This window comes from Trachinotus anak, unplaced genomic scaffold, assembly GCF_046630095.1.
Source record: "Trachinotus anak isolate AG129_WGS33_773 ecotype Australia unplaced genomic scaffold, CSIRO_AGI_Tana_v1 ptg000016l, whole genome shotgun sequence".
In the NCBI taxonomy this organism is placed as follows: domain Eukaryota; kingdom Metazoa; phylum Chordata; class Actinopteri; order Carangiformes; family Carangidae; genus Trachinotus; species Trachinotus anak.
The window spans coordinates 14,540,600-14,555,926 of record NW_027273867.1 but is presented as its reverse complement, the minus strand read 5'-3'; the positions used below and the strand labels follow the sequence as shown (position 1 = coordinate 14,555,926).

The 15,327-nt window shown below is 41.2% G+C and overlaps 1 protein-coding gene across 1 annotated transcript in view; it reads right to left on the bottom strand.

Annotated features, from left to right (window-relative positions):
* Positions 1-14,913, bottom strand: part of atxn1a (ataxin 1a) — an 85,270-nt gene extending 70,357 nt beyond the window's left edge. The window contains exon 1 of the mRNA XM_071499372.1: positions 14,784-14,913. The gene's annotated coding sequence lies outside the window, so the exon portion shown is untranslated. The remainder of the gene's footprint in view (positions 1-14,783) is intronic.
* Between the last annotated feature and the right edge of the window lie 414 nt (positions 14,914-15,327).

Genomic DNA, 15,327 nt, shown 5'->3' with positions numbered 1-15,327 from the left:
AATGTGGCGTTTCAGGTCAGCATAGTTGGTTCTTGTGACTGGAGGTTATGTCATTGTCATGTCATGTCAGCCGCATGACACATCATAAAGTTGTTCCCTCTCACTCCTGCAACAGACTGACAATCAGTTATATAACCAAGGTCACAGGGTCAGAGCAGCTAACACAGCGTAGCCACACCCTGCCCAACTCTTAGCATTCCATAGTGAGCTACACTGTCAATACTTGACAAGCTGGAGATGTGCAGCACTGCTGTCCTGGCTCCAGGGTCCAGGCGTGTCTAGTGTCTAGCGTGATCAATCCTCTCCCTGCAGCTACGCACAAATGAGCCATAAGCAAAAGCAAATACTCCAGGCAGGCTGTAGTACAAGACAACAAATACTATTAAACAAATTACTTAGTTCAGGTCGATGAAATTTCAGCAACGTTCTGCTTTCTTTTTTTTCATTCCCATTACTATTGTCTACAAGGAAGCAAATGGACAAATGCCTGGTTTATATGTCACACAAGGGAAGGGAACAGTTAGAGTGAGTATCTCCCCTGAGCCAAATCACACATCATTTTTGAGCATTTCTGAGAGAAACTCCAAACCCCTTGTCCTTAACTCCTCTCTCAGTGAGCCTGCTGTCCGGGCAGAGAACCCATGGCTCAAATACTTCCACGGTGTTAGGATTAAATGCTGCTCTATTTTTAAAGATGATTGCTACCTTGAGGTGGCAATTGTAACCACTGAGACATGGTGTCACTCTTAACTAAAATATCTAAATATTTTATGCATTTTCTTTTATACCTTCATGCATAAATATTTAAAAGCATGACATACTGTACTTCACACACAGGGGAGGCATGTGGAAGCTTGTTGCCCGAATGTACTGTATATTGTGTTCTTGTCAAGTACAATAGTGCAGTTGCTTGTGGCAGCTTGTTAGACTGGGTGTTAGTCACAGGGATGGGCACCATTGGGCTACAAACTGCTACAAGGTCGTACTGAGAATACATTGTTGGAGGGGCTAGCAAACTAAATGTGTGCTCACACCGACACACACACACACACACACACACACCCACATACCTTCACACAAACAGATTTGCTGATGGGCATTACTGCTTACTAAAGATAAAATGATAGATACAGCACACACTTCAGATTAATTAAGAAAGTATAATGTTCAGACTTACTTGATCCCAACTATCTGAAAGCGGAGGTTTGTTATATAGTATTAAAACAGCCGGATTTTTACACATCTTTACCATTCACATAATGTGTATATATATATATATATATATATATATATATATATATATATATATATATATATATATATATGTAATAAACAGCATATAATATAATATTTGTCTGTTATGTTATTTCATAGAAAATGAAATCAGATTGAACAAGTTCAGGCCAATGAATCACTAAAAACAAAGCCTGCTGCAGGCCAACAGTTTAAATGAGGACAGTGATTCTGTAGTGACCGATCTGCCTTTCTGTGTAGAAAAAGACATATGCATTAGAGAGTATACACACACACACACACTAACACACACACACAGACAGAGGGTAGTCTCGGATCAGGGAGCTCTGAGTGCAATCTCTCCTGACACATACTGTACCAAACCCTCTCTCATACTCCACTTAACACAGCTACAGTACACACACACGTGTGTACACACACAGGAGCGCCCCGAGTGTCTATACATGATTAAAAGACTGAAAGTGGGGCAGGCGCACAGTTCTAGCTCTGTGAAATTACTGCAGTTTCTCTCAGCTCACCTCAAACACACACACACACACACACACACACACACACACACACATCTCCAACAAGCTCTATGTCCAATAAGCGTGCACAGCCACACTCACACATTCACGCGTTCACAACCCACATAGCATTGGTTCAATAATTGAGTGATTCCCCTGATGAAGCAGCAGGGGAGAGGGGAGCACAAGAGCCAACAACTTACTGGTGCTGGCCGGACAAGACAGCCCCTCCCTTCTATTCATCACCCTGTGAAAAAAAATGTTTTCCTGCTGCTTTGCACTTGACAGGATGGTAGACATTTTTTTCTTTTTTTTTTTCATAAAAGCATTCTGAATTCCCCAAATAGACATTAAGCTCCCTACCATGGGCTCAGTAGGGGTCGGCAGACTGTTCAAAGAAACCTTCATGTTGTACAAAATATGTGAATAGGATCTCTGAAATCGTTTGTGAACTGGATGTGAGATATTAGCTTTTATTTAAAGTAGCCAGCTGTGAATAGCATATGTTTCAAGAATAGCTTAAACAAAGCTATTCAGCTGTGCATAAATTAAATAATCATTTAAAGGATTAAAATGTCCCAGGCAATTTAAAGGCCTCATCAGAGTTAAATTCAGTGGTCATGATGCTTGTTTTTCTGTTAACACACAGTTGCAAAATGCTGGTTTCTGAGATGTTATTTAGTAATAGAAAAGTCAGACATTATTTGGAAAACTATGCAGAAGCACTTGCATCACTATATTCTGCGCAAGACCAGGTTTTTAAACTTTTATCTCCACTGTTAAGGGATCATCCGTGCATTTGGTTTTTCACCTCTGAACCTTTCACAGAAAACATCTGCAGGCTTTGAAAGCACCAAAAATAGCTCTCACAGAATCCAAATGACAATTTGCCTTTCCAGTGCTCTGAACAGCAAACATCTTGTCTGATCAAGTAAAGCAAATCTCTTTATTTAGATAACTAACTGAAATGAGGCAACAGTTCTCACTTAACACGTGAGATTCTGTATATTGTGATTTCTGATGTTACTATTAAATATTCAGTGGTTTTACTTCCATAAGTCAATAGTAGTTGTGTTGTGTTCCACACTTTTTTAAGACAGAACAGTTTGTTGTTTTGAAACTCAGTTTCAATTATCAATAATTTTCCAAAACATTGACCTATTATATACAATTCGGAACAAAACACTTCATTTAACTTCAGCATTTTTCTTTTACAATGAAACTTAACAACTCTTAATTAAACCTCAGATATCTCTTGAGATGTCAGACGTGGACATTTTCAGCTAGAACCAGCTCACACTGAGTCATACACTAATGTTGAGAATCAGGCTGGAAATCTTCCGTGACTCACAGCACCTTGGTCTAGGAGACATGGTTGAAAAGACTTGTTATGTTCAGTTACATGGATTTACAAGAAGAGAAGCCTGAGATACACTGTAGTACTTACACTGGACCAAAATGGACATTTGCATGATTTTCCAAAATGCTAATTAAATCATGGGAAACCATAGTCTTTGTGAAAAAAAAAAACTGGCTCACAGATTCACAACATCATATTTGTCAATTTCCCAAAAAAACTATATCTTAAAACGTATGCTCTTCAGTGAAAAGCCAGAAAAGAGTTGTACTTGGTAGCAGCAATGAAAAAGTTACTCTGGTACAAGTTACAAATCACAGCCAAAGGTAATTCTCAGAGAAAACCAGACAGCCTGAGCTGCTCCACATCTGGTCAAAACTTTTCTTTCTACATCTCGTGGGGCTTACAAACAGAAAGTCATATAAATGTGTACAGGACACAAGCTTACTACTTTTACGAGGCATTATGAAACTGTGCCTTAGTTTTAAAAGATTAGAAGTAAACAACAACAATATAAACCCTACAAATCTCTTCTCCAAAGCTGGACTAGAGGGGACTGAGCCGTACGACTATTGGTAGACTGTAATCATGTGCTGCACTTGGCAAACACACCTAGGTCGGAAAAAAACCTTTGCAAAAAGTTCAAACAGAAACCTGCAAATCCAGCAACTTCTTAGCAGCCTTGTGCAAGGTTTCCGAGAATTAGATCATAGGGTGTTTGTGGCAGAGGGGACTTGAGTTTCTGTGTTGTGATTTGGGGATTGAAAGAGCACTTTTGCAACGTGAATCTTTGAACTTGTGGATGTGTCCAGTTTTCGATTTGATGTTTCAACATTACCACCAGATAAAAAAGAAAAAGAAGATGCAATACTACAAATGATCAGTTCAAAGAGAAGCTTTTATGAAATGCAGATAGCCTTTGGGTCATGCCGATAAAGCCTAGACTTGTTGCAGGTCAGCAGATAGGAAGTGAAACATGCTCATACTGAAACATACTGAAATCATACTGTGTGAAAACACACCCACACACACACATTCACACACAAGCATACATGTCAAAGTCTAACAACTGGGTATTTTGCCATGTTTCTTATACATTTAGCTCTAAGGGCAAAGGCTGCAGCGTCCACTCTGAATATCACAGCTGACACAGAGCAGTATTTTGCAAGTGCTCTTGCAAAATACTGCTCTGTTCATCATTGATAGTTTCCTCACTATCAATATATGGCGAGATAGCCTGTGTGTCATGTTGATAAAGTGGCAACATTAAACTCTGCAGTAAGTCTGTATGTGTGCAACATCAGTGGTGGCAGTTATGACAGGCATATTTTGTTCAAGTTTGACGCTCATGAATTTTGCATGCTCTTACTCATAATGACCGCACCCTTGACCCACATGCTCAGACCAATCCCCTGCCCACCCCCCAACCCACACACACACACACACACACACTGTCATCTTGCCTTATGTAAGTCTAAATGGCATCCATGAAGTGCCTCCTACACTACACTACCTCCACCCCACACCCATTCAGCAGTAGTCTACAGTTAGGTAGCGTGTTCTGTCAGGTTGCAAATGCACTCAGCTATCCATCTCAGGCGGCAGCAGTAGAGGTAGTGTGGGGGCAAATCGCTAGCAGAGCTAATGGCACGTCATGTAGCATTAAACCAAGCTGACTGGGTGCTCGCCTCAAAAACCCAAAGCACTGAGCTGAAAGAGGAAAAGGGGGGAGAGAAGCATCTTTTCACTCAAAAAGATTGTCTGTTGTTGGGTTTTGAGGCTAACTGGTGGTGAGAGGTTTGATAGGATGCGGGGAGCTCCGCTGTTTTTTCTTTTTTCTTTTCTTTTTTTTAGGTTAGTGGTTAATGCTACATCTGCAACATCTGACAGGCAGGCGTAGTAGGAACCCATTCAAAATCTGTCTTGATGCAGGATGTCTTCAAGTGCTGTGGGAAATATTGTACTAACACTTTCAGAACGCATTACACAATGCAGTAAATATGGCATGGAAACTCACTTTTTCTTTTAAATCTGAGTTGCACTGTTGTGACATTTATGGGGCATGCTATCAGAAGAAAATAGTGGAGAGAACAGACACAATGTCAACAACTGACAACAAAAGTGAAATCCAGTCACTTCACTGGCAGGGCCTTTGATCACTGTTATGGTCTTGGACACTTCACAATACCCACACTTTTAGAAAAATGTAAACAGTATCTGAAATCTTAGACCTTGAACTGAGCACAAGTTAACATTATTACTGAAACCTCAATGTGAGGAAGAAATCTTTGGAAGGGATCTACCTATCACAATGGTTTGGGTGTGTACATACATTAACATACTGCATACAGTACATTCACATTATTACATACATTTATTGTATTTTTGGCATTACTAGCAGTCACCATCACAAATTTCCTTTAGGCTTCCGGTTTCTCCTTAACTGAGATATATGGGTTCAAGAGATAGCTATAAGTTATTTGATGATGATTTTAAAACCACCCAATACTCTGACCATGACTTATTGAGATCTGACATCTGGGAAGTTTAAAACTTCCAGTAAGAGCCATTAAGGTTTTGGAATGTACAAAATAAAAAACAGAGTTATTCTGGTCGAATGAGGATGCCTAGTAATTTCCCATTAGGTCAACTTTCTTCTCCTACCACAGGTATTTTCCCTGGGCAAGCCCCTGCAATGGGTGTGTACACTAGCATAAGCACAGCTGCAAGTGTGTTTGTGTGTGTCTGTGTGTGTGTGTGCGCGTCCATACAAATATCTGCTATGAATGTGTGTATAATATGTAAATCCTGAACGAGCCAGTCATTACAAAGTGTTTAACTTTGACTGTGTGAACGTGTGTGAGAGTGTGTGTGCAAACACGGCTATCTTACAGTATGCATTACTCTAAACAATGTACGGTGCACATCCAGGGCAGGAATGACACTGAGCCATTTTGCAGCCATGTGACCTTCCCTACCGTGGCAGCTGATAGTAGATGACAGTGTCAGAGAAGCAGGCCTGGCCAGGCCACGGTGAAACCTCACATTAACCTCATTTATCTGTCGTTGCTCTTCACCCGACCCTGCTACACACTCACCCTCTGATCAACACACTGGCAAGAACACACAGAAACATACAGGCATGAACACGTGAAAACAGAAATGCACATACAGAGTTATGGGGCTTTTCATATTCCTCAACACATGTTCTATCTAAACAGCAATTTTATGCAGCCAATGAAATGCGTGATATAGTGTAGTAGTATACTTGTGGACATGGGCAGAGAATCCTAACAGAGCAGAAGGATATTGAATTTAGTGTTGTACCAGGCACAACACCAGACAGAAATGAATTCCATTAGGCTATGTACTGCCATATTTGTCTTGCACAGCTCCTCTGTCTCTACAATCAAAGCAGGAGTGATGCCACCATCTTGGAATACGTCTGTGTAATTTATAGCTCCAATTAAGTTGCCTCTCCTTGGCCAACAGTGTAGACAATCCAGTTACCTTGAATGGATCGTTGAGTGCTGGTCAAGCACTGGAGAAACTTTGTGAAAATCTACTCTATTATCAAAGATCCTAGTCTAGGAGAGTAGAAGAAAAACAGAGAGAGAGATACTCTCCAAAGAGGTCCTGATAGTGTAACTGATGATGGACTCATGAGGCTCATGTGCAGGCAGGGAACATCCTGGCTCACTAGGTCTTATCTCTACAGCAGTGTATTAGCACACCTCCCTGACAGTCAAGGCCAAATGTCCCTGTTCCAATGTCATGAGCTCACTACATAGCTAAGAGAAGGGACAGAAATAATAGCCAGTAAGTCAGTCAGTCACTCAGTCAGTCAGTCAGGCAGCCAGTGAGTCAGTCAGTCAGACATGTATCCAGAAAGCCTGTCAGCTAGCTAGCTTGCAGCCAAACATCCAGCCAAATGTCCAGCCAGATGAGGCTGATCCACAGCCAGGCAGCCAGTCAGTCATCCAGTAAAAAAAAGATGAACTGGCCAAGCCACAACTACCAGCCAGACAGACAGACAGACAGACAGACAGACAGACAGAGACAGAGAGAGAAAGCCAGCAATCCAGCCACGCATCCAGCAACTTACTCTATTCAAACCACACCACAGCTTGATAGAAGAGGGAATAGTTTCAGCCTTACAGACACTGTTTTAAATACTGCCTGTGGTTTCATTGCACAGGCTTGTCTCAACCTGTCATCCACTGCCCACCCATGTACGCTCCTGACCATATGGTGACCCAAGCCCTTTGTTTTCAGTCACTGATGCATTGTCAGAAAGATGCTGGTGGCCAAGAATAGACTGGGATTCAGGACTTCACTGCACATGCCACATCACAAACCATCAATGAAATAAGAAGTTTTGGGAGGCATTGTACTGACACTACCCAAACTGCCATGTGCCGAGTCTTGTCATCAACATCCCAAGGAGTAAACAGTAGTAATGGAAAGCAAGTTTGTGCCAAGAACAACATTGGTGAAGGGTGGGTTTTGGTATTCCAGGGATTGTTTCTATCACTGGCCATTTTCCTGTTATTGAATTCCTCTCTCTCAATGCATATCCTTCTGGCTTCAACTTAAGTCATTGTTGATACCCACACACCCACCTTGCAGCTGAGGGTCTAGGAGGCTTTGTAAGCACCCCCCACCACCACCCCCAACAACTAAGATAGAAGCATTTACAAAATTATCCGTAAAAATAATTAAATTATTTTTACGGATTTACAGTACAAATTAGCTTATTATACTAGATGCAAATCTCTTCAGCCTGAGCTAGAGACTGGGGTCCAAGCCCTTGCAGGAGTACACAGCCCCAATCTGCACAATTGTTAGTGTGACTTGCAGGGGGGAAAAAAACACTGTAACATACTTATATTGTAATGCTCCAGCTTTTAGCCACAGGTGTCCTCAGCTGTCAAGGCTGCAATTTTCAAATCTTACAATAAATGCAATTTAATTGATTTGCTAGAAATTATATATTTGTGCTTCACTATATACACTATATACAGTATGTTTGACCCATATTCCTTGCATTCTTCTCTCATCTCTCCTCCTCATCACTATCTATGTGACTGTGTCCCAGGTTGTCAGCTTATCCCTGTCCCAGGCCTGGAGCTCTACGGGGAAGAGAAGAGCCTGCAGGAGCTGTCTGACTGCCAGTCAGCGTCAACTTCCCTCTGTAATCCTCTACTGCCTCTGATGAGGATAAGGCAGAGAAGACTAGGTTAGCAGAAGAGAAGAGAAGAGAAGAGAAGAGAAGAGAAGAGAAGAGAAGAGAAGAGAAGAGAAGAGAAGAGAAGAGGAGAGAAGAGAAGAGAAGAGAAGAGAAGAGAAGAGAAGAGAAGAGAAGAGAAGAGAAGAGTAAAGAAGAGTAAAGAAGATGTAAAATCAAGGATTAATCAAGGAAGACTGGAGGGAACAGTAGAGGAAGAAATGTACATTACATAAGAAAATGTTTCTGAAGTGGGGAGATGAGTAGAAATATTATTTAAAAGAGGGACTTGGAGAGTAACAATTTAAGCTGCAGAACCAGATTCCAATCCAGAAGGCCAACTCTTAAAACCCTTTCCTCTCAGCCAGGCTTTACTTGGAATGTGATCAAATATGAATCAAAGCGGAGAGATCAGAGGAGGAGCAAGCTGAATTAACTATTGCATGATGGTTTACATGAAGTATCACATTTGATGCGTCAGGCACAAATATCTTTCTGGAGAGAGTTTATGAAACAGCTCGGAGGATCTTAACTGATTTGATGAGTTGCTTGGATTCAAACTGATGCAGGAACTGGAAATTTGTAGCCTGAAAGCTTGTGGTCTGTCATCATTTAAACTCCATATACTCTGGAGCTCAATCCAGTTTAGCCCTTTACAGCAACCGGCTTGGCATATACACAACTGTATATCATGTCAGCTACACTGGCAGCCATTACAGAGCCAAAGCCAACACACGTCTGACTTAAGTCCTAAAGCCAGCTTCCCTTTTTCACATGGTTATTGAGCCATGCAGCGGCTTATCGACCCGACAGTGTAACACAAGTTTGTAGGATGGCTTTAGTCCTCTCCCCCTCTCCCTCTTTCTCATTCAGACACAGGGACTACCCTGGTCATTCAGAAGATTGGTATTGATTAGACTGCCACTTCAAAATAAAGACGGTAAGCACGGAAATAGAGGTCAAAAAGACTGCAAATCTGTGCAAGCCCTGTAATGTTCTCACACATATAAGGTAGAAATCCACAAGTACAAGTGATAAATAATTATACAATGAATTATACAACTAATGGGACTTCAACAAGTATATCACTGAAGTTCAGTGATTCAGTAATTAAAAAGACCATTAGCAAGTGGCCTCATTGACCCTTACAGGGTCATTTTCACTCTTTATAGATGAATTGCAGATTCAAAAGTCTGCCATCTCTACTGAATTGTCACCTTCCATAAAGACTAAGAAACACAATACACACACTGGAATGTTCTTTCACACAAAATACAAAAACACTCTCATTGATCCCCTTTAAAAAGCCGCGTTCTGTGTGTGAGTGTGTCCTTTCTCTAGTGCGCATGCATGTGTACTGTGTGCACTCGTGAATAGAGGAGGATGAAAGGAAAAGCTAAAAACGTTCTGAGCGCACTGCATGGTTCAACCAGACAGCTCAATCTCTTGATCTGCCCCCACCCCCACTCACCACGCTTTACTTTTTCAAAATCATTTTTCTCACACACATACTTTTTCTTCTTCCCTTTTTTGTCCTGCTTCGATATCCTGTACCACCTACCCTCAGTTCTTCTCTGTGTAGCTCATGCTTCTTGTTTAAAAGGAGAAGACCAAGGATGAGGGATTTTCCCACATCAAATGTACGGTTTGTGTGTGGAAGGAGCATAAAACACGGAAACAATATCAGAAAGAGAGGAGGGAGGAAACTGGAGAAGAATGTCCAATCAATATTCTGAACACCGTGTCTTGCTGAAACACACATCTTTAAGGCCTATCATTTGTATGCAATCTGTTTGTGTGGCAGGGGACAATGCGAGCAAAGCCGTACAAGAACATTAACTCACCAATGTAGACTCCAAACATCTCAGGGGATATGAGTACATGCTATTTCAGATTTTGAGAGGTGGGTAAAGGGTGCCTATGTGTGTTTACACTCCAATAAACCTCTGCCTGCAGTGTGTAACCTGTCAAAGTTATTCTGTATGCAAATGTTAAGGGTAAGTATTTCTGTTCCAGTTCACTTCTCTATAAATATACACACACATACATCTGTTTCAGTTGATTGATTTGCCCCCCCCCCCCACCCACCCATCACTCACTTACACTGGAGTATAAAGCCGCTTCTGTCATGAATTCACTTAACCCTGAAACGTCCGCCCAATTATTACCTGGAAATCTGTCTCAACCACACACACACACTCACTAACGCACACTTTTCCTCTTTTCCCCTTACAAAGGCAGCAAAAATTCCAAAGACAAAGAAAACACTCTAGCGGGATCTAGCAGATGTGTGTATTCGTGTGTGTTTGAGTGTGTGGGTCGGTGTGCACATATGGGTCTGACAAATGAGCCAGGCTCAGTTAAATGGCTTGTGATTAGGACACATTGGCGTCTAATTGCCTCTCATTACCATTTGAAAGTGAGTGGCGGCTGAAATCAAAGGCTATGGTGGCAGTGGTAAAGTGCGTTGTGTGTGTGTCTGTGTGTGTGTGTGTGTGGTAGGTGGGTGGATGGAACAGCACGCCTGATTCACACTGGCATGACCGCACAATAGAGCACTATAGCTTGGTCTTTCCCTAGCACAAAGCCTTCGTGTTCAACATCATAAATAAGGCAAAGCCGTGAATTTAAGAAAAGCAAAAATATTGAACCTGCTACTCTTAAGAACCTAATCTAAAACTCCTTGAACTCCACCTGGTGTCCAACTGCAGCTACTCCCAACTGTTCCCTAGATATAATTACTTTATTTCCCTCTCACCCAAAGTAACTATACATTTTATCCTTTGGCCATGTTAATTCTGGAAGCTCATCACATGGTCAAACCTTCTCTCCCTCTTAAAATCCCTACTACACCCTCTGTTTATCCACCATGTAAAAGCCTGTCTATCTTCACTCTCCACCCTTTGTCTTAACATCTCTCCTCTGGTCATGTACTCACCACCCTTAAGACAGCCAGACATTAGCTGTCAACCTCCATCCTGAAAGACCGGGTGCTGAAAACGGCTGAGTTTAACTTTTGTTCCATCCCAACCCTGAAATTCCTGTCTAAAATCCTGGAATGTACTGTTTCCACTCAGCTTAACTCGCATCTGCAAGGCAATATCTGTCAAAGCACCAAAACTGCCCTATTCAAATTCACAGAGCAGCTGACTTTGGCCCATGCTCCAGCCCCACTCTTCTCAGCCTGACTACAGCTTTTAACATGGTGTCTCATTCAATCCTCCAAAAATAATAATCCTCTACTGGCAAATGGTGTACACCGCTGGTTGCTCTAACACAGAACAGTTTGTTTCCTTAAAGATCAAGACCTTAAAGACCTTCTCCTGGTGTCCCACAGGGATTAACACTGGGTCCCCTTCACTCCCCATCATGAGACACCAAGGGATCTTCTGTTACAGAGCTGAGCTATTCCTTCTTAACTCTGTAGTTACTACATCAATTCCTTCATTGACCTGCTGACTCTACAATACAGACAACTGAATGAGCCAAAGTCTCTGCAAACAGTATAGAAACAAAACTGGAATTCGTATAACTGAGTCCAAAATACAATTCTACAAATACGACAAATACCATTGTCTAAATATCTCTAATGATATTCCACAGCTCCCTCTCTGCTCAAAATGAAAGCCTTGGAGGATTTTTTGACACCATCCATCCATGGAGCTTCAGAAATTAATTCACCTAAAAATGCTACCTCTATCTTCTTTTGTCTGTTTGATACTGTCCCTCCCTGTTGTAGGTTATCATAAAAAACCCCAGTCACCTCCTTGTCACCTTCAAGTTGTATCTTTGGTTATCAATCATCTTCCAAAGTCCTAAATAAAGTCATTGTGAAAACTTCTCCCTTTATTACTTCTTCACTTTTAAAACGACTACATGGACTTGCCCAACTCCCTGATGTTATTGATTTATACTGTTAAGACCCGCAGCTATATAATACTACACTACACATTCTCCACTATGGTTGCCTTAGACTTCATAGACACTGAAGAAATAAGACACAAGCAGATATAGCAAGTGATTTGCATGATTGTTTGTGTTGCTGCATCTGTGAATATACAGGCCAGACACACCATTAAATATGAAAAATCACCTTATCCTTGCGTTCTAAATGAAGTTATTTACATTTTTCTTAGCTCATACAAAACCTACTGGATACTATATCAATATACTGGATCTGTTTTAAAATATCAATGTCAGAAGAACTGATTTATGACCACCACATAAGATCACATATATTTTTGATATCTTTTGTATAACTAGGACAAGAGCAGAGAGTGCAGATGAAATTATATGACACAGATCTATTCTAAACAAAAACCCTTGAGTGATGCTCGAATGTAACTTACATGGACTACCTTTTTTTTTATCCGTCGTGTCAATACTGAAACACTATGAACCAAAGAAGTGCACATAAGCTATGGAAAATAACAGACACAGCCAAATTACACTGCCATCATCCAGACACATCCTCACAGACAATTGTAAAAATGTCAAATATCCAATTAAGAAAATATGGTTTACAGAAGAAAAACAAATTTAATTTATCAGTTACTCACTCCCAGAGACTTAAAAGTTTGTACTCACACACTTTTACAATGATAGTGAACCATGAAACCAATGTTAATTGGTGAGTGACCTGTGTAGACTATAGAAAAAGTGAAGATAACTTCTATCAATTATTCTATATATTTTATCTACCTATCTAGCTATCTATCTAAAGCTTTTGGTGAAACATGTGTAAATTACTCCTGTAGCATAATGCAATAAATACTGATCTGTATGCTCATTAAGCCTCAAATACTATACATGTATGTTTATGACTTACTTGTAAACCAGTGTGATTAAGAACTACTCACCAGTGCAGAAGCTGCAGGCTGGCATAACTGGATTAGGTGTGTTTTTTGTTTTTTTCCAATATTTCTGAAGCAATGTTGTAGTAATTTACATGTGTTTGGAGTGTATTAAGCAGACAATCAGTACCTGATACTTTAAATATGATGCACAAGAAACTTGAAAGGTTTTTATTATATGGATGTTTCATATAAGCTATACATTTTTTGTGAAGCAGGATCATTAAGAGCGTCACGCTGTCAAAAAAACGACAAATTTTATGTGAAATATTCCTTTAGTCAACCAGTTAAACATTTAAATATGGACTGTCAGTTGTGCACATGTATCATAATTTATATTTCCTGTAATACTAGGTTCAGATATATATTACTACCCAACTATATGCTGTCATAAGTGTGAGTAAAGCTTTTTGATGAGGTTTTTGTATAGTGGCAACTTTGTTTGGGATGGCTAGTTCATTCGTTGTCGGACTGAAGGCAACTCAACAGGCTTCAGGACGAGAAGAGAGACGATCAACAAGTAAAGCTGGTGGGCTGCCTTTGTTTAAATCGCAAATATAACTCCACAGACACAGACAGAAAAAGTGCGCAGCCTTTGTGGAGAATTGCAGCCTAATATCTCCATCGGTTACACTTGTGCATCCACCTGGTCTCATTCTGGTACCATGTTCAATTCATCATAATGTGGGTGAAGCATAGGCTACCACTTGGGACGCCTAGCCTACTCTGAGTGCAACTCCGAGGTGTAAACAGAGTAAAAATAGCCTGCTATCACAGGCTTCCCTACAGTCCCGTTATATAATGGTCCGGGCTCGGATGAATGACATCACGGGTAGTCCAGCAATCACAAACCCTATGTCCTTTACAACCAGCTGACAGTGTAAAACACTGTGAAGTAACGTGTAGCATATGCAAAAATAAAAGACTCCAAACATGCAAAAGAAAAGAAGGAACTACGTTTTCGCAAACACCGGACAAATTATGTGTACTGTGGTTAGTTGTTCTTCGTCTCTTTGCGTGTAGAGAAAACACTTCCGCGATGGTGAAACGTAGATAAAAATGTAACGCTTGCCTTTGACAGTCCTTGTCAGTAAGAAAAGAGTTCAAAAGAAGACACGCACGACTAGAGGCGACGCTATTTAGCAGTGTTTGTCCATGTTTGTCTCTGAGAAACAGTCTGCAAAGAGCAAATGTTTGAGCCGAGGTCGAGTGGCGCAGTTAGTGGAAGTACAGCGCCTGCCCGACACCAGCTCGCCCGGCGGACGCGCTCCTCGCTCGGCCAGAATCCAACCAAACCTCCGCTCTCTTCCGCTCCACTTAAACACTACTTTGCATTTGCCTTCCGAAATGACAAGAATATACACCCCAACCCCGCAGGCCCCTCTACTGTTTGGTCACTTAAAAAATAGGTCAGAAGACGAAGTAAACATTTTCCAAGGCTTTGGAGTAAACCGGAGCGTCAGCGCCACCCTGCCCAGTTCTTCCAGCCATTTTCTCTACACAGCTCCAACAGAGAAAAGTGACACGGAGAAAGAAATGTCAGGTCGGTGTAACGAGCACTGAATGAATAGTTTAGTGTGACTTACTGTTGGGTGTAACGGGCTGCTGAGTTTGTGTCTCTCCTTGTTGCCAGGGCTCCCCTGCTCTGCTGTGACGGCGCTGACGGTGGAAAGCGACTCCCCTCCTAATGATGTCTGCAGCGCACAGCTAATAGCTCTCTGCCCCCACCTTCAGAGAGAGAGAGAGAGAGGGAGAGAGAGAGGGAGAGAGAGAGGAGTTCAGAAATGGAGCAGTTTGTACGCTACTCATGCAAAAACGTGAAAGGGCTTGGAGAAGAGCAAACAGTGCGCAAGTTCACAGCACACAGAAGGTCTACATATGCCATTATTAGCTTGAGTGAGTTTAGATGTACTCATGGTATGAACTCCATTTCTTACAGCAAGTTCCAGAGGTGTGTGTGTGTGTGTGTGTGTGTGTGTGTGTATAATAATTAAAATAATGAGATAATAATAATAATAATCGGATTTTAAATAATGGATCTGTGTTAGGTTATAAAGAAGATTTTTACTCTAACTATAAATATGGCAACGTCAGAAGCAGAACTTTCAGTGTTAATGAATGTCTCAGTTG